Raw genomic sequence first — 20,349 nt, forward strand, 5'->3', positions numbered from 1 at the left:
ATCAAGAAAGAACTTAGACCAAGTAGCTACAAAATTTGACTGGGATGAATTAAGCATTTAAATGTAAAACACAATGTCTTAAAGTTAAGCCATGAAACTACCAGAAGGAAATATAGGAGAGTTAGAAAAATAAGTAATTTTGGAGTAGAGAAGTGTGATGAAGGCTCAAGAGGCCATAAAACAAAAGATTGGTATATTAACTATATATGGAAGTAATGTGTATGTTTAAAAAAAAATGTTTCTGTTTTAAAAGAATGACCCAATATGAAATATATTTGCATCACATACCAACTTCAAAGTGGGTACTTTATTTCATATTTTATTATTCCACATCAATAATGAAAAGATTGACAACCCCATAGCCGAATGGGCTGGGGATAGAGATAGAAACAGAGAAATAATTGTCTCTCACACATAGGAGGGTGTATGGGGACAGTACAAACCAGCATAACCTTTATCCAGGGCAATTGGAAGCATTTGCCACAATAAAAAATGCTAATGCCATTTGCCTGACAGGTCCATATGTAGTAATGTTTCCTGTACATGTTCATACATGCACATGAATTTGTGTGTTTATAACAGCAAACATATGATATGGCAACATATGATATATCAGCCATGGCTAAATAAATCATGGCACAGACTCACAAAGCTATCTTCACTCAGCAGCATTACAAGCACAAGGCAGCCTCTATTTTTGTCCAGAGAGAAAAGCCAAGTACAGAGTGGTTTGTGTAGACCACCATCTGTGTAAAAGCCACAAAGAGAACATTTGTTTGTGCTTCTTCGTGCATACACAAGAGACAAGGAATGGTCATTATGGCTGAAGAGGGTGCCTTCCAAATTCTGATACACCACTAAGTCTGCCCCCAGTTATGAGAATCCTGTAGCAGGTAGGCCTAGCATAGTTATGCACCCAACAATTTTATTTTCTAGCTCATTCCCAATTCCAAACATCCTGCCAGATGTCACGTTAGTATATATATAGGTGACCAAAGGTGTGTCTCAGCTTCTGGTTAATAGAATAAAAGCAAACCTTATTAAGAGTACGTGCCTGCATTTCTACTGCTTAGGACACTGCCTTATTAGCAGCCACATGGGGAACACACATTTTGCACTTCACAAGTGCCCCAGGTCTCTGTGCATCCCCTCTCCTCAGGTTGACTTTGGTTCCCCTGTTGTTGTCCTGGACTCTGCACATTTGGGAATCCTGAATCGGATAGCTTTCAGAGACTGAGCAACTTTGTAGCAGCCAGGCCTTTATCCCATTGAGGCCGGTAAGAACCTACCAGGAAATAAGGATGGAATTTCTCTATTGATGTCACTCTCTTTCCTCGTGGGGGGTGTGTCAGTCTCAGGTGGGGGGTTCCTGAAGAGCTGGAGAAGTTCGGGAACTAGATGGACAAGTTGGAGACTGGAGGTAAGCCAGATGAGGCCAGATGTGTCTGCAGTGGAAAGTTTTAGGCAGATCAGTGGAGGTGCAAGAAATATTCCCAGTGTGAGTTTTGCAAACACGCTCTGATATTTTTAACATTGATTTTGTAAATCTGCCTGTCTCATTTCCTAAGAGGATTTTTCTTCCCCTGAAAATTATTATTATTATTTAATTAGATCATAAAAAATAGAAGTGGGTCTAATTAGTCCAACTCTGTTTTGGCTACTACAGAAATAACTATTAATCTGAGTGCCCAAACTCAGCCTCAAATGCAGGATAAGGCCAGATGCCTGGGCAGAGATGATGTGATGTCTGGGACATGTACAAGTGAGACAGGAAGCCTGTGCCTCTACCTCACTGAAGCTGTCTTGCTGAGAGCTGCTCCTAGGAGACACGGGGCCCACTTATACCAAGTATGCAGCCTTGTGACAGAGAACTTCTCTCCCAAAAGACAGAGTAAAGAAAGAATCGGCTATACCTTTCTCGGCCTTCCTATAGAACGAGAAACAGTGAAAAATTGTTAATCTGAAAGGATTTGCCCAACATTCAAGGCTTTTCATAGGCTTCAACCCCAAATACCCTCCCTTCTCCCGATTTAGACATTTTTTTTTTTCATTTATCTTTTATTCACCCCTTCTGTTGGGAATGTCTCCTCTTCTCCCAGAGACAGACCCTGCTCTGCACTGTCTTTCCCACTCCCAAAATATGCTCAGGCTTCCCTTGGAATCCTTGCTGGGCTGAGGCCTTGCATATCCCATACATCTACTTGTGCAATGCTTTTCACTGATCCTTCTGTGCAGGTGGCTGACGTGCTGCCCAATTCACCTGGGAATCCTTCTGGCTCTGTCAAATATCCAGGGAGCTGGTGCTCTCCCCTGCTCAGGATGATCTTTATGGTTCCCTGGTGGCTCCTTAACAGTGACATATAGTGAGGAGAGGGTGGCTTTTGCAGGCAGGGTGTGCATGCTGCCCATGACTTTGGACAGGTTTTGTTCCTGTTTCCTGGCTATCTCCTTATCAGTAAATGGAGAAAATAATGGGAAGGCCACAGGCCGAGCAGAAGGAAAACCTCTCCTTTTACCATCTTGAGAGCCAACCAGAGCAACCAGAGTAAGTGAGGGTGCCGGGTGAGGGGGCATGAGTATAGCTTCCCTGTTCCCACAGGCCTCCAGTGTAGGCACCCCTAACCACAATGCTGCTGTTGTGGATGTGGGGAAAAGGTGCTGCCTGGCAGTCCTCTCCTTCACAGGGTGCAGTGTGGTTTGGACTCTGGATTTATGGGGCAGCTAGTTAACAAAGAGGACCTCAGTGAAACAGGCTTTCCAGAGTTCACGCCCTGGTGTATGGAATCCGGATTGGGTTCTGACTCATTCTAATCAGTAGAATGCAGCAGAAATGATGCTCTGCTGGCTCCAGGACTGCCTTCTAGAGGCCAGCCAACTTGAAACACTCTCTCTTGGAATCCCTGAGCCACCCTATTGGAGAGATCACACAAGAGGCTGTGCAGAGAGGCTACATGGAGATGATCTCTGAGAATATGGGGAAAGGAAGAACAGTTACTCCATCCTGGTCAAATGTCCAGATTGTTAGAGCCCCACCCAATGGACTGTGACTGCATTGGAGACCTCCAAGAGGCCAGTAGAAGCTGTGCCCAGCTGAGCCAAACCACCCCACTGACACAGAGAGATGACAAAATGGGTGTTGTTCTAAGGCACTAAGATTTTGGGTGGTCTGTTAAATAGCAAGAAATAACCCAAACAGAGTCCAATAGCTGGGTCCATCTCACCTCTGTTGCTTGCTGCTTATGTGGCCTTGGCCAAGTTTCTTAATCTCTTGAAGTCTCAGTCTCCCAATCTGTAGAATGAAGATAATATTTTTTTTTTAGCACAGAACTCTGTACATCAGAATAAATGAAAAATAACTATTGTTGTAATACCTGTCACACAATAAGCAGACAGTGAACACAGAGCTAGGAGCATTTCCATCTCAACAAACACACTTTCCCTTAGATGAACAAAGCCTGGAAAGTTAGAAGTACAGCAGTCTCTTGTTATAAGGTCTTCCCTGAAGACCAAGGTGAATGTGTCATGTGAGTGAACCACAATCTTTCCACTCACTTGGGCACAGGGTAGCATCTCTGTGTCCTGCAGGGAAGGTCACAGCTTGCTTCACCAAAGCAGTGGACCGCAGCTGAGAGCCAGCTGGTCCTCCCCTCACACTGATGCCCTCATGGAGAGCATGGTCTACCAAGGTATGATGAGCACGAGTCCAGGTCTGACTCACTGCCTATTTGGTGTATTTCCTTAAAAGACAGGGTTTCTTCATGGACTTTTAAAAAAAAATATATATATATTTATAGTTTTTATTATTTCAAATTTTATGGTTTTTATTATTTCAAATTTTATGGTTTTAGGTTTTTGATCTCTTTTGAAATGATTTTTATATATGTATAAAGTAATAGTTTAACTGCATTCTTCTGCATGTGGATATCCAATTTTCTGATTGCCTTTGGATGAAAATACTGTCCTTGATCTTGACACCCGTATTGAAAATCATTTGACCATATATGTGAGGGTTTATTTCTGGGCTCTCCATTCTGTTCCATTGGTCAATAGGTTTGTCTTTATGCCTGTATCACACTGTTTTGATTACTGTGGCTTTTTGGTAAGTTTTGAAATTCGAAACTGTCTTCCAACTTTGTTCTTCTTTTTCAAGAGTGTTTGGCTACTCAGAGTTCTTTATTCCATATGAAACTTAGAATGAATTTTCTATTTCTGCAAAAAAAAAAAATACCATTATGATTTTGATAGGGATTGCATTGAATTTATAGATCGCTATGGGACATCTTAAAAACCTTATCTTCTAATCTTTGAACACAAGATGCTTTTTATATTTATGTCTTCTTTAATTTTTCAGCCATGTTTTATAGTTTTCAGTGTACATGTCTTTCATATCCTTGGTTGAGTGTATTCCTAAGTATTTTATTCTATTTGATGCTGTTGTAAATGGATTTTTTTTCATAATTTCCTCTTCAGATTGTTCATTGTTAACATGTTCTGTATGGATGGGCATAGAGATAGGCATGGAGAGCATTACCTAGCTATATCTGTAAGATCTTAGAACCCTGTCTTTTACAACTGGAAGAGACTGGACAGCCTTGGTTTAGAGCTCAGACTTTTCCAGAGAAGGCAGTCATGGCTAGAGAGGTCCACTGCTCATGGCGTCCATTCAGTGAACTATGTCACAGAACTATGTCACCCCACTCAATGTCTGCACCTTCCAATGAAAGGTGCTGAAAACTTAACGTCCACACCTGCCAATGGCTGTCGACATTCAAAATGAGTTTGCACCATATGAATGATGCCTATATAAGACAAATATGACAAACTGATTCTGATGCTCCCTCAATCCTGGCCAATATCTTTCAGGCCTCAGTTGGAATAAATTGAATTGATAGATAAATGGATGTTTAAAAAAACTCAGCTGTAATCAGTGCGGCTCATTAGAAAAGAGTCATACACCCCTCCATCCATAAAGGTAATGAAGGTCACAGACTCAGCAGCCGCATATAGCACACATCCTGACCTCTGAGGGTGATGCTTTTTGCTGTCATTGAAAGTGTTTTTGTTCCTCACATGGCCTGTGTCCTCAGAGGCCTTATCTCCAGGGCAAAGGCAGTAGTTTCTGGGGGCAGAGAAGACCCACCCTCTATTGTCAGTCCTGTCATCTCTCTCCACTTCTCTAAACTTTGCAGCCCCAAACGGAAGCTCCAGGGGCAGGCTGTGTGGGTGTTGCAGCCTGGTGAGCCCCTGTCCCAAGGGGCCTTATCTGAGGCCACACTTCTGGAGTCAGGCCAGTGACCTCTCCAGCGGTGACCTTCTCCACTGACTTCTCAGTTCCTGGAATTGTTAGGAAAATACCATTGGAAATCTGAGGACTGCTTGGGTCCCTTGGTGCTGCTGCTTGTGCACCAACCTCTCCCAAGAAAGGGAGAGGTTGGACTCACTGTGGAGCTTTGTGACTCCGGAACTCTACCACTTCTGGGAGTGAGTCGGGGCTTAGATTCTATCTCCTTCTGCTGGTCATGGTTCCTGAAATGTGGAAGCAGCCAAGGCCCTACAGATATAGACTGTTCTCATGTTCTTGGCCCCTAATCCTTCAAAGGGAAACATTTAGGTTGAGGAACTATACACCTCATTAGACAGCCACTCACTTTTTAAAATGAAACACAGAAATGAAGAAAACAGAAAGGAAGGATAAAAGAAATATTAAAAGCCAGCAGTTTTCCATCTCCCATTATGTGCCGGACACCATGCAAAGGACTTGACCTTCAATTTCCTCACTTAATTATGGTAATAACCTATGAGACCACCATCCCTACAAACACCATTTTATCAATGAGGAACTAAGGTTTAAGGCAGCTGCATGTCCAGGACAAGCTTTGTAGTCTCCAAGGTCCTTTTCCACAAATCATTAGGAATTTCAAACAGCAATAACAGAGAATTAAAACAAGCGCAGGTCCTCTGAACATGGCCCTGTGACTGTACAGTTAACACTCCTGGCAGCCCCGCCCCCACCCCCACCCCTGTGCTTGTCTCAGTGAGCCAAGAAGGCAGCCTGTGAATCAGGCCTGAGCTCTTAACCACCATGTTATGTGGCAGGTTTCATTGCAAATAAATTTTTTCCCTTTCTGTTCTGCATTGGTTCCCTGTGAGAGGAGTCTTGTAATCCTTCATTCCACAAATATTCTCTGAGTTGAGTCCAGTGGTAGCATGGTGCTGGTGTTGATAAGTGAGGGAACTTTCCTGTCCCCCTTGGCTTAGCCTGCATGTCCATGTCTCCACATTAGAGGACCAAGAGCGGGCCTTATATCGCCTGCTCAGAGTCACACTCCTTCCCACTGTGGGACCAGATCTGGGGGGGTCTATACTGGTTCCAGATGTAGAGCAGGGATGCAACTCCCCACTGTCTCAGAGCTACTGCTTACTCATGTTTTGAAAGAAAAGTTTTCGGATCCTCTTGGAACATGGAGTAGGAAGCACTTTTGCTGGCAAATAGGAACTAGTTTTTCTTCTCCTGGGTGTTTGTGGTAAGTGCTTAATAAATGCTGTCCTTAAGCAAATGCGAATGCGGGCAGGAGGGGTGAGCTGTGGACTTAGCCCCGAGTCCCTGGAACTGAGCTCTGGTTCTGCTGTTGCTGCAGGAGCCAGTCACCAACCAACTCTAGATTCTGTTTCTCCCCTGAAAAATAAGTCAGGGACCTTAGCAGCTCCCTGAAGACTAAATTTGGTCTCAGAATAGTCTCAATCGCAAGGCTCAGGTGCAGGACACACGTCATTATGTGAGCTCTGTGCAAGGGTTATTTTTCTTGGATGTGTGAAAAAAAGATAAGAACCAAGAAATTAAATAGCATATAACCCACACAACTAGAAAACAAACTAATTGTGCTGACAATATAATGACAAGAAATGGGGACTTACCAGATAAAGGGAAAGGGACATAGTAACATATCTGCTGCTTGCCTAAGTAGGCAGTTTTTTACTTGAAGTTCTTTGTGATTCTTAGAAGGCTTGACTGGTCATATTATGTGCTGAAGGAATTGCTGGTTGTGTTTTCAACTTGTGGTCAGATTATCAGAAGGTTCTTGAGGTTTAAGGTCAATTTCAGTTCATGGATGCCATGTCAGTCTGATGAATATGGCAACTGCCCATGGCAGGAAACACAGGCAATGCTCCTGTGGCTGAATCCTTGAATTGTTGCAGAAATAAATACCAATTCATGGGCAAATATAAAATAAGGCTATTTTCTAGTGCCTTTTAAGAATGCCCGAAAGAAGTAACTGACCTCCTTCCCCCTAGTAGCACAAACATTGGACACTGGCTTCCCCATACTTCTCTGGGTGCCAAACATCTGGATTAAGACTGGAATCAGAGCACTCCAGATGGCTTCAGTTAGAACAAGCCACGTGCAGATCATACTGGGCACTCAACACAGAATTTGCTGATTAATCCATAGCATGATCTGTGAAGCCTAATATTCCCTGTGAACCCTGAGAAAGAAGAGACATACCTAGAAGGGCTCCTGGTGGCTAACTGGGATCAAATTTAACAGCAGAACCTAGCAATCATTTCTAAACAGGGGCCTCTCATACAAACTGCACTTCAGCGAGAAGCCTGCAGTGAACTTCCTGCCTCCTGCACCGAACTGCTTGCCTGCACTCTGTTCCTGTCATCTGAGCCAACCCTTATAAAGGATTTTCTGGAATTATATTTCCACAATTAGGACTGAGACTTTCCCCAATCAAATCAGAGCTGTGCAGCTATATCCATCAGCATCTTCACCAACCAATCAGAGCTGCTCTATTCTGACCAATTAGGACAATGCCTTTTGAGCCAATCAAACTTCAAAGATTTGAAGTCCTCATTTGCATGAGGGCAGACCATTCAGGGACAAGGGGTGGAGACTTCTGTCTATATAAGTCACCGCCCCTGTTACTTGGAGAGGCCACTTTCCTTGTCCACCAAAGACTGGAAGCTGTGTTTCCCAGGCTGGAACTCAAATACTGACTATGTCTCACCAGAGCAGAGCTGGGCTGTGCTGAGCGGAGCTGTCTAGCCTGAGAGAGGACTTGCCTGAGGGCCAGCTCCACAGCAGGGCTGTATCACAATTAATAAAGTTTGCACTGAATAAAGTTTCCTTTTTCACTGCACCCCAAACTGAAAAGTCCTGCTGGCATTGAATTGGTGCCAAAGACCATTGGTTGACATTCCCAAACTGCATTTCTTGGAACACCAGTTTTCTATAGGATTTTAATAAGTGTTATTTTTTAAAAAAGCTTCCGTGGTCCACTGAGTTGGAAAAACACTACACCCGTCTCTTGATTTATGCAGATTAGCTGTTTCACGTGTCTTTTTGTTTATGTGGAAGAAAACTACGTAAAAAGAGTCTACCAGTACCAAAAAAATATTAAAGAAATCGGTCAGTATAAGTCACAAAAATATTTATTTCATATATTTTCACAAAAGAAAACGCTAATGAAAATTCAGAAAAAATAAAATTTATTCTGTCAGTGTCTGTACTTAATCTAAAACAATCAACTTTCTCTTTTTAATTGACACAAAGTCACTATTTTCATCGCTCAAAATATCTGGAAGTACTACTTCAGTTTCATTATTTATGTTTATGTTTTTGGATGATCTTTTTTGAACCCCATGTTTGCTAAATTTACATAAATTCTTCGATATTTACTGTAATATTTTTTCCAGCTTTATTGAAATATAATAGACAGTTGCTTATATTTACATTGTACAATTTAATGAGTTTTTAAAATCATAGTTGGCATACAATAATATATTAGTTTCAGTTGTACAGCATAGTGATTAGAGATCTAAATAACTCACAAAGTGATCACCCCACTAAATCTGGTACCCTTCTTTCCCCCTTACATATTTATTACAATATTGTTAGCTATTTTCCTTACGCTACACTTTATATCTTCATGTCTATTTTGTAACTATCCATTTGTACTTCTTAATCCCTTTGCTCTTTTACACCATCCCCCCCAATCACCCTCCCATCTAGTAGCCCTCAAAATATTCTCTGTATTCATGAGTTTGTTTCATTTTTCTTCTTTTTGTTGTTTATTTTGTTCTTTAGACTCCACATGTACGTGAAATCATGTGATATTTGTCTTTCTCTATCTGACTTATTTCATTCAGCGCAATATCCTCTAGGTCCATCGAGGCAATATCTTTTTCCATCCCCTTCTTTTCAGTCTGTTTGTATCTTTTAATCTGAAGTGAATCACTTGTATGCAACATATGTAGGGGGTCTTGTTTTCTTATCCATTCAGCCACTCTATCTTTTGGTTGGAGTACTTAATTCTCTTCCATTTGAGGTACTTGTTGACAGGGATGTCTTTATTACCTGTTATTGATACATGTTTTTTCTTCTTTAAGAAGTTGCTCCATAGTGGCTGTACCAATTTGCAGTCCCATCAGCAGTGTATGAGGGTTCCTTTTTCTCTGCATCCTCTTCAACATTTGTTATTACTTGTCCTGTTGATAACAGCTGTACTAACAGGTGTGAGATGGTATTTCATTGTGGTTTTAATTTGCATTTCCCTAATAGCTAGCAATGATGATCATCTTTTCATATGTTTGTTGGCCATTTGTATGTCTTCTTGGGAGAAGTCTGTTCAGTTCTTCTGTCCATGTTTTGATTGGATTGTTTTGTTGTTTTTGTTGTTATTGTCATTGTTGTCATTGTTGTTGTTATTGAGTTGTATGAGTTCTTTGTATATTTTGGATATTAGACCCTTATTGGATGCATTGTTTGCAAATATATTTTCCTATTCGGATGGTTGTCTCTTTACCTTGTTACTAAGAATTGATCTACCATATAATCGAGCAATCCCTCTACTGGATATTTACCCCAAAGACTTGAAAACTCATATCTGAAAAGATATTTGCACACTGATGTTCATAGCAGCATTATTCACAGTGGCTAGAACGTGGAAGCAATCAAACTGTCCTATGATAGATGATTGAATAAAGAAGCTGTGGTACATATATACAATGGAATATTACTCAGCCATAAGAAGAGGTGAAATACTGCCATTTGCGACAACATGGATGGATCTTGAGATAATCATGCTAAGTGAAATAAGCCAGATAGAAAAAGTTGAAAACCACATGATATCACTTGTATGTGAGATATAAACCTAAAAGGAACAAGCGAACAGGACAAATAGAGACTCATGGACATGGAGAATAGACTAGTGGTTACCAAAGGGTGGAATAGGGAGGTAGGGGAGAGGTAGATGGGGTAGAAGGGGTCAAATATGTGGTGACGGAAAGAAATCTAACTATGGCTGGTGAACACACAATGCAATATATATATTGCACCTGAAACTTACTGAATTTCATTAACAACTGTCACCAATTTTTTTTTTCATTTAAAAATAAAATATACTAAAAAAAAGAAGAAAAAAAGTCACTCTAATATTTCCTGTAATACTGGCTTGGTGTTGATTAGTTACTTTAGTTTATTTTTGTCTGGAAAGATCTTTATCTGTCCTTTGACTCTAAATGATAGCTGTGCTTAGTTGATGAAAACCCAGGATCTTGTTTGTAGATCCTGGGTTTTCATCACGTTGAATATTTTGTGCCAAGACCTTCTGTCCAGCATAATTTCTTTTGAGGAATCAGCTGCCAGTCTTATGGGTGCTCTCTTTTAGTAACTGTTTTTCTTTTGCTGCTTTTAAGATTCTCTCTTATATTTAACCTTTGGAATTTTAATTATGATGTGTCTTGGTGTGAGCCTCTTTGGATTCATCTTTTTTGAGACTTTCTGAGCTTCCTGGGGTTGTATGTCTATTTCCTTCACCAGCTTATGGAAATTTTCCATCATTATTTCTTCAAATAACTCTTCAACTTCTTGTTCTCCCTGTTCTCCTTCAGGTACCCCTATGACATGAACAGTTTTGCATTTAATTTTGTCCCATAGTCTCCTTAAATTATTATGATATTCTTGGCTTCTTTTTTCTTGCTGTTCTGATTGTGTGTCTTTGGCTTCCCCATCCTCTTTATCAGTGGTTCGATCCTCTCCTTCATCCACTCTGTTAATTCCCTCTTATATACTCTTTATCTCAGGTAATATATTCTTCATTTCTGACTAGTTCCCTTTTAAAACTTCCATTTCAATTTTTATGTTTTTTTGTATCTTTATTAAAGTTCTCACTGAATTCATCTACACTCCCCCTAAGTTCATTGAGCATCTTTATAACCAGTGTTTTGAACTGTGCATCTGTTAGATTGCTTGACTCCATTTTTCATGGATCTCTGTTCTGTTCTTTCATATTGTTTCTGCTTCTTTTTCTTCCCATTTTGGCTGCCTTTCTATGTCTATTCTATGTACTAAGGAAAGCTCCTGTCTCCCAGTCTTATTAGCATGGCTAAGTGTAGTAGGTGTTCAGTGGCACAGTCCTAAGAGGAGTTCACATAGAGGCCAATTTAAGCTCCAGCCTGTGTCTCTCTGGGGTTACCTGTTAAGATTCAGCAAGCAATCCACAGGTGCTGTGCTTATAGTCACCTCAAAAGGCCACACCAGAAACTGAAGCCAGCTGCCACCAGTGTGGGTCTTGGCGATGCTCAGCAAGGGACACAGGACTTGCTGAGGACACAAGTGGATGTCTACTGTAACATTGTTTTCAACCTTTTTGAAATTTTAAGGCTCATTTGATGTTTGGATCAATATTTAGAATTGCAGTTTCCAGTTTTGTGGCCAATTGAAGAGCTTCGTAAATATTTTCTGCAGTGAATGAAACTGGTTCAAGGTCAGTGTTGTATTCATTGGCAGGATGGGCTTCAGTTATTAAGTGAATTAATTCATTATCAGTTAATTCATGATCAATCAGTAATTTGTTAATATCATCTACATTTAAATTGCCAGAGACTTCTTTGTGAAATTTATTTAATAAATTAATAATGCCAATTAATCTCTCTTCAGTTGTTGAAACCATATTCCCTGGTACAACCACTTCTGGCAATAATGCTTTCCAGCAAGCATTTAAAGTTGACAGCTTTATATCACTCAAAGCTAAAGCAATATTCTTGATAAAACTTAAAATTGTGTATTTATTCCAGGCTTCTGTAATTGTGATTCATTATCTTCAAGCTTATTAAAAAAATCACTAAAATTCCACTTAATATAATTAATCTTAAAGATGAAAATAATGTCTTGATCTAAAAGTTGGATCAAGGAAGTTGTATTTGGTGGCAGATATACGACTTCTATATTTGGACATTCTAAACTGTGTGGATGACCAAGTGCATTATCTAAAAGTAAAAGTATTTTAAAAGGAAGATGTTTTTTCCTTCACATAATTTTTAGCTTCTACAGCACATTCGTAAAACCAATCCCGAAAAACATCAGCAATCACCTGTGCTTTTTTATTTGCCATCCAATGAATGGGAAGATCATTAATAATCGTGTGTTAGTATTAGTTCTTTATATGTTGCTGAGTTAAGCTATTGTTTTTTAGAAAGAGTAATTGCCAATAATGGAAATGAAAAAGAAAAAGTGTAAAATGAGACCCTGCAAAGGGAATCCGCATACAAAAATCCGCATAAACTGGGTTGGAGTGGAGTGGGGGTTGGGAGGAGGGTGTGGATAGTTACCTCATATAAAAAACTTTGTAAAAAAATACTGTGTAAATCGAGGGACAGTGTTCTTTAAAGTAAAACTTTTTTTTTTTGTTTTTGTTTTTTATTTTTTATTTTTAGGAGTGGGTTTGTTTAGTATGCTAATATGTGTCTAATCACCAGAGTGGGTGAGTAAACAGCTGCACTCAGAAGTACTTTTTTACGGCGTATCTGTTGACTTACTGTGGAAAATACATAATTCAAGGACAACAGCTTGCCAAATACTGCTAGTAAAAAAGAAAATGATTTCACACTTAGTTATGCCGTTTGTAGTTCTGATTTATGTTGTTGTCAGGAAAATGGAGTCAAAGGAAATTTTGTTACAATTTACTTTTTATTTTTGACTTCTCTAATGCCTTTGTATCCTGTTCAGAAAATTCAAGCCCAGTCTACATTTTTCCCAGGCTGTGAAGTGAGAAGTTTGGGATGCTGGGCCAATTGAGGATGGGCCTCTAAACTTTGCCCTCAGCTCTTCTGCTATTCTGGGGCTTTGGGGAAAGAAAAAAGAGTGTAATAGGAAGCCAAAAACACTGGATAAGTGAAAGGAGCCATGGGGTTTTATAAGCTTGGTGTAAGTTTTAGCTCACAATTTTGCTTTCCTAGTTCTTTTTACTTAGGCTAATGATAACATCTACCCTACCCCTGCATGGGAATGGCAGGGCCTCAGTCCCTGAATCCTATATGTTTGCCCATTACCATCCCTGGGTTCAAGATGAGCTGACTTACAGGGAACCTGTGTCTCAGATTAGGACTCCATAAACTGCCCCTGAGATATGTGTTCTTGGGAGATGAACCCCTAAAATATCAACTGGGAAGTAAGGGGATGAGATGGGGTCAAAGGAGCTTGGACACAATGAGTCAGTGGGCAGAGCACCACTGGGACTCTGTGCTGCTGGGCCACCATGCTGCTGAGAGTAAGAAGGTTAGGGTGTTTCTCCTCCAGCCTCATGTCTCACTGGCCCAGCCTGCATCCAGGGACGTGTGCTCCCTGGCTCTCCTACCAGAGAAGGCCCTGGGGGAGATACAGACACTGGCCCAGGAAACACAGAGTTGTCAGGGGTGTGGAGTGCCTGTGGAGCCTGAGGTGACATTTATCTCCAGCATTTTTAGGTCAGAACTTCTTGGTCACAAATCACTCAGAGTGATGTCCAGGAGCCTTATAAATCTCTCCTATTCACACAAAATTGTGTGCCAAGCTTCAGCCTCAAATAAGAAGCTTCCCTGATTTTGAACTCCTCTGACTGGCAGCTCCTACATCCCAGGTTCTGTGCCCCATCTGCCTTCCCAGTCTGGCCCCAAGTCCTCACCATGCTCAGAATGCCTGCCATCACCCAGGCCTCAGTGTCCCTTCTGTCATGCGGCCTATAGAAGGATCAGGCAGTGTGTTCTCCCTAGTTTATGCCAAAAATGTCTCACGGGCAGAGATGGAGGCTTCAGCTGCTTTCTGTCCTCCCATAGTGCTCAGTGGACTGAGCTTTGGCCAAGAAACAGGGGGCATTGGCTACTCGCAGGTCTTGGACAAGGGAAGGAACCTGACATCCCTGGGGTTAGTTCATCTATTCAGCCACAGTCTGATCTGCAAGGCCCAGGATCTTGCAGAAACTCTGCCCACCTGCCATCTGAGCCTCTGTGCCTTGTCCACAAAGTGACACTGTGGGTGAGACTGTCATTTCAACTTTTGTTTTTTTTAAGCATTGAAACTCCTCTTCAATCTAAGACTTTCAGCAGCCTCCTTATATAAAAACATGTAAATAAGACAGAGATCTGGTTGTCGAGAAGGGGCTTTGTCCCCATCTACTCACTTTCACCTCTCTCCAGGGGTAGGCCCTGTAGAGTCTGAGCGGCACAGTCAGAAGCCCCTGGACTGGCCAACCTTGTTGTCCCTTCCAGTCTTAGTGGTCCAAGTATGTCTCCTGAGCTATGGCCTGAGGCCATGTGCAAAAGAACCTCCTAGAAGCTATTACAAAGATAACTTTCTGGGTATCCTGCTTTCCCTTCAAATCAGATCAGGTGTGGGCCAGGGATAGGTGCAGAAATCTGTATTCTTAACTACAGCCCAGTGATTTTTCAGGCAAAGCTCAAGCAATATTCTTGATAAAACTTAAAATTGTGTATTTAAGAACTGTTTACTTCTAATCCCTAGGATGTATTTTATAAAAGTAGTGAAGAAAAATATCCCACACTAGAGCTCAGTGCACGCAGAGAATTGAAATCAGGTGAAGAAATGGAACAGCTGGGGCCTCTCCGCAGTAGGGGAGGTGCCGGGCTGCATTGTCTTTGGGCGGTATAATGGAGTGTGCTCTGTGTTGCATGGTGAGGGGAGGTCATAGTACTTGATTCCATAAAAGACTCTCTCCAGAAAGTCTCCTTCCACCCACTTCTCCTTCCTTTGTTCCACTCCTACCTTTCAAGCCCACCTCTGCCCTTCAAGGTCTCTCTCACATCAGAGACTTACCTTACCTCAGAGATACACCTTACCTCAGAGACACCTCCCAGATGGCGCTGGGTTGTGGGTATGTGGATCAGAGACGGTCCTCCGTGGACCTGGATGCATGTTTGTGGGGTCTGCTCCCTGAAACCTGATTCTACTGTGTGCTGCAGGAGGGTGGAACTCATGTTCAACACCCAACTCTCAGGGCCACTGGACGTCTAAGGAGGGGTTCTTCTCTGCTGCAGGTGTTAGGCAAGGACATCATGCACACAGTCCACACCCTCAGCTCCCAGATGCCCCCAGGTCCCCATATGGGGAAAGGGAAGTCACCCCCACATCCCCAGTGATCCCCACCCTTCCTCTCTTAGTGACAGCGACAGCTGGCTACATGATACTGGGTAAATGTCTCCTGTGTTTTTCCATCTATCCTCCTCTCCTGACCAGTGCACTAAGAGAAGAGTAGAGAGATAAGCGCAGCATCCACCGGCACCAAGAGACCTGATTTTCTGAAGGTAGAACTCCAAGCAGCACCTGAGATAGGGTCTAAACATGGAGAAGTATGTTCAAGGGTGGGGTCCACCAGGGCTTCCATGTCTCTGGACTCGATTGCTTGTCACATAAATATTTATTGAGCAGTACTGGTTCACAGCTTAGCTGCTGGGGTTTGAATCATGGCTCTGATTCTAATCAGCTGCGTGGTCTTAGGTAAGTCGCTCAATGTCTCTGTGCCTTGCTTACCCCATCTGCATGATGGGGATGATAACAGAGTCTTCCTTGTGGGTTGTGAGGACTGAAGGAGATATATGTTAGGTGCCTAGCACAGTGCCTGGTACAAAGTAAACATTTCTAAGCTTTTAGCCATTACTATTACCACTATTATTATTATTAATATTAAGTCTCCTATGGAATAGGAAGACGATTCTTATTCTGAGGCTAGAGCAGCAGTGCCCAACTTTTTGGCACCAGGGACTGGTTTCATGGAAGGCAATTTTTTCACAGACTGGATGTGTGGGGGTGGTTTTGGGATGATTCAAGCACATTACATTTATTGTGCACTTTACTTCTATTATTATTACTTTGTAATAATGAAGGAATTATATGACTCACCATAATGCAGAATCAGTGGAAGCCCTGAGCTTGTTTTCTTATAACTAGACGGTCCCATCTAGGGGTGATGGGAAACAGTGACATCCAAAGTGTGTTGCTTATGTCCAGTCTACTTTGTAATCTCGTTTTAGTTGATGTCACTACAGAAAAACCTGCTGCACAAAGATAGGATGTTGGAAATGGAAGCAGGCTTTTCAGTGCTTTTGTGGCAATCTCAGGATACTCTGCCTTGATTTTAATCCAGAACGTATGGAGATTTGAAGGCCATCGTCATTTGCGATCTCAAGCAGTTGATCATTTTTTAGCATGGACAAAGTCTATTCCCTTGCCTTATTCACACATGGGTTGCGGATTCATTCATTCCCAGTTCGAGGGTCTATTGTGTTTGGGACATCATGCTCAGACTCCTTTGAAAGCTGAGATAGGTGGTCATGCACATCTGGGTGAAAGAAGACCCTGACTCAGTCTCTTCCAAAATCTCTGCTAATATTTGAAATGTCAAAAATCCCAATGTTCACTGGTCGCCTCTATAATTCCAGTTTGTCTTTGAATGCTGACTTGAACACAGTTGTCATTCTCCCCTAAAGTGACAGATTGAGTTGGTTAAGCACGTTGAATATGTCACACAAGTAAGCAAGTTTTGCTACTCATCCCGTGTCACTGAAATATGCTGCCAGCAGTGATTGACTATTTTTCTAAAAGAAATCTCTGGAGTGGCTCTCATAACTCAAAAACTCTGGCCAGTGGTCTACCTTTAGAAAGCCATCTCACTTCCGTGTATAAGAGGAGTCATATGTGCTCTACATCCACCTCCTCACAGAGCTGCATGAACAGACTGAGTTAAGGGCATGTACTTTAATGTGGTTGATAATTTTAACCACGTCCTGTTCAAGTGACATCTTTTGGCTAGACAGCATTTTTCTATGGATAACACTGTAGACTCACATTCCGAAGTGACCTCTTTGACCCAAGTAGTGAAACCAGAAAGCCATCTAGTCATAGCAGCCGCTCTGTCCGTGCATATACCGACACAAAAGGACCAATTCATTTTTCCTGATGTGTAATTATTCAAAGACTCGAATAGTTCTGCAGCTGTGGTGTTGGTTGGCAACAAAATTGCACATAACATATCCTCATGCACATCCCCCTGAAAAATATACCACACAAAAACAAACATCGTTGCCCTGTTGTCAACATCAGTAAACTCGTCAACCTGGACTGTGTACCACGGTGACTCATGAATCCTTTCTAACAACTGTGCCTCAATATCCTCTGCTATTTCATCAATTCGTCTAGTTATGATGCTAGCCGAAAGAGGAACGCATACCACCTTTTGAACTGCAGCCTCTCCTAAAAGTTCGCGACAAATGTCCTTAGCAGCAGCGGGCAGGATCAACTCTTCACCAATAGTAAAGGGCTTCTTAGCTTTAGCAGTGTGATTAGCCGCTAGGAGTGATGTTCTCAGTGTAGACACATTTGATGAAATGGTGGTCTTTAATAATCGCTTCTGTTCTTTGTGTTCATGTTTTATTCTTCTTAAAAACTCCAAAGGCTTGTCTCTTAATGCAGGGTGCTTGATCTCCAAGTGGCGAAGCAATTTTGAAGATTCATGGCTTCATTAGATAGCTGGTCACCACATATTACACAAAGCAAGGTTGAAGAATGTGAATCACCTGTTCCAATGAACCCAAAATTTAAGTAGGACTCTTGGTATTTTCTCTTAAATGCAGCTTTCTTTTTTTGGCAGTCTTAGAGTCTTCTGCTGTCTCATCATTGGGTCTTTCCCCCTTTTTAAAGAAGCTCTCCAGTGACATTGTTTTGTTTACTCATTTTGGCTAGGGTTAGCTTGTGGACTTACCAAAACTGTGACTGAGACAAGTGTGCAGTGTGAAAAAGAGGCATGGACAGAAGTGGTAAATAAAATAATGGGCGGGCCACGCGTGGACTAAAATAAATGTTGGATTCTGACAACATTAAAGCCTGCCCCTAGATGCAGTGGTGCAATTGAAGTACACCAACTCACTTCCCACTATAAAGCCTGCCACCAGATGCAGCTTAATTGTCACTTGCCACTCACTGATAGGGTTTTGATATGAGTGTGCAAGTAATTGATTTATTATGGTCTCTGTGCAGTCAAATCTCTCTGCTAATGTTAATCTGTGCTTGCAGCTGCTCCCCAGTGCTATTATCACCACCTCAACTCCACCTCAGATCGTCAGGCATTAGATTCTCACAGGAGCACACAACCTAGATCCCTTGCACATGCAATTCACAATAGGGTTCACACTCCTGTGAGAATCTAATGCTTGATGATCTGAGGTAGAGTTGAGATGGTGAAGCTAGTGCTACTTCTCCTCCACACTACTTCTCCCTGCTATGTGGGAGGGGGGTGGAAAAGCCTTTGGGAACCTTTTCATCAACAGGCAGTCTCGATGCGTGGCAGCATGGCAGCCAGCCTTCTAAGAGAGGAGGAGGCTTATGGAGAAGTGACCAGGAGCTGAAGGCGTGAAGGAGCCCTGGGGCTCTGCTCTGTGCAAGCTCAGTGCTGGTGGCTCCTTTTAGTTAGTTAGCACCCTCTCCGGTTCACCGCCATGCAAAGCAGACCCTGAGATAACGACATGAGTGTAAGTGGTTTATATGGCAGGTGGTTCCCAGATGAACAGTGAGAAGCGTGGCTGGGTGGGGAGAAGTAAACAAAGGTGCATTCAGGTGTGGGGTATTCCTGGGCCTCTGGTCTGGGTGCCACAGGTCTTTCTGAGGAACTGTGCAGGATGTGTGTAGGTGATGACAAGCGGATATCCGGATTTTGCTAATGGGAGAATCGTGAAGAGAGCAGCAGGCTTGGATGGCCAGGCCATGCAGAGATGAGATAGCCATGAGGTGGAAGTGGAGACAGGGCTGCCAATGGCCACAGCTAGAGGTCAGACTGAATCTCCTCTGTGTCCCATGTGCAGGTCTGTGGGGGAAATGGATGGCTGGGCTGGCAACGGGGTCTGCCCAGGGCTGTGGTGGAAGGAGGCACTGGTCTCTGCTGGAGGACACCAAGGAGAATGGGTAGACGCAATCGTGCCACTGTGCTGGGCAGTAGATCTCTCTCTTGACAAGTCCACAGTTTTCATAATTCAGCACTGTGACGGATGGGCCTTCACAGGTTGTATATTTAACACAGGACAGCTTTATTGTTTTAGGCACAGGAAGGAAGGGTGTTATTGTGCTGAGGAGGCTGCCTGCTGGCGTCTGCCCACTTCGTCCCCTCCGCCTGCCCCACTGCTCTCCTTTTGGGGCTGGGTGTGACTGACTGACTCCCTTCCTGTTTCTAACCCTGCCCTCCTCCTAAAATGGGAAGATTGACCAGATCTACCACAAAGGCTTTTGAGAGAGGGGCAGGGGCTGCATCTACCTCATTCCTGAGTAGGGCTTGGCACCCACTGGGCACTCCAGGAGCATTTATGGACTATATGAAGAACTGAGTGTGTGAAACTGTTACCGGAGAGTGGGTTTCCCTCTCAGCACATTGTCCAGGTTCTTGATGTCTAGAACAAAGAATTGAGCAACACACTGAAACACAACAGAAAAGAATAGCTTTATTAGAAGCGGACCTGAGCAAGAGAAGCATGGCTCAAAGGCTCAAGGGCTCAAAGGCACAGTAACAAAGTCTTTGGGGTTTTTATCCCTATTTGCTGTGAGTGGTTACTTTTCATAGAGGACTGGGCTTTCTTAATTGATAACTAAGATTGACAAGACCCAGTGACTCATCATCTGCTTTCTGCGCATGTTCATTCCCAGAATTTAGTCGGTTATAATGTATTAATGAACTTCCGAGCATATGCATAATATTATAATGATGGTAGAATGAGGCTCAGGTGAAGTGAAGGTCATTGGGGTCTTCATTGTGCAGGTGCGAGTGACTGGCTGAAACTAGTACTCATTTTTCTGCTCACTTGTTTCCTTGTATGAGTTACTTTTAGCCTCAAAATGCCTTCTTGCTTGCTTAATTGTGGGTGGACTAGGGCGGACCCTTTCTAGAATAGGAAGACCTCAGCATCTTTGTAGGTGAACCCGAAACCCCGAACTAACTTCCCTGCCTATCCCTTTTTCTGAGAGCCATGAACCCCCTTTTTATTAGTATGGAAGTTGAGGGATGGTAGGTTTCTTCTGTATCTGTTTCCTGC

General features: G+C 42.5%; 1 long non-coding RNA gene across 1 annotated transcript; it reads right to left on the bottom strand.

Moving 5' to 3' along the window:
- Nucleotides 1-1,913: 1,913 nt before the first annotated feature.
- LOC112470988 lies at nucleotides 1,914-3,571 on the bottom strand. Its single transcript, XR_003043107.1, has 3 exons — nucleotides 3,553-3,571; nucleotides 3,222-3,289; nucleotides 1,914-1,927 (listed from the first exon to the last, which is right to left on the bottom strand). It is a non-coding gene; the product is annotated as an uncharacterized LOC112470988 (long non-coding RNA).
- Between the last annotated feature and the right edge of the window lie 16,778 nt (nucleotides 3,572-20,349).

Source organism: Pteropus alecto, unplaced genomic scaffold (genome assembly GCF_000325575.1).
Source record: "Pteropus alecto unplaced genomic scaffold, ASM32557v1 scaffold45, whole genome shotgun sequence".
Taxonomy (NCBI): Eukaryota; Metazoa; Chordata; class Mammalia; order Chiroptera; family Pteropodidae; genus Pteropus; species Pteropus alecto.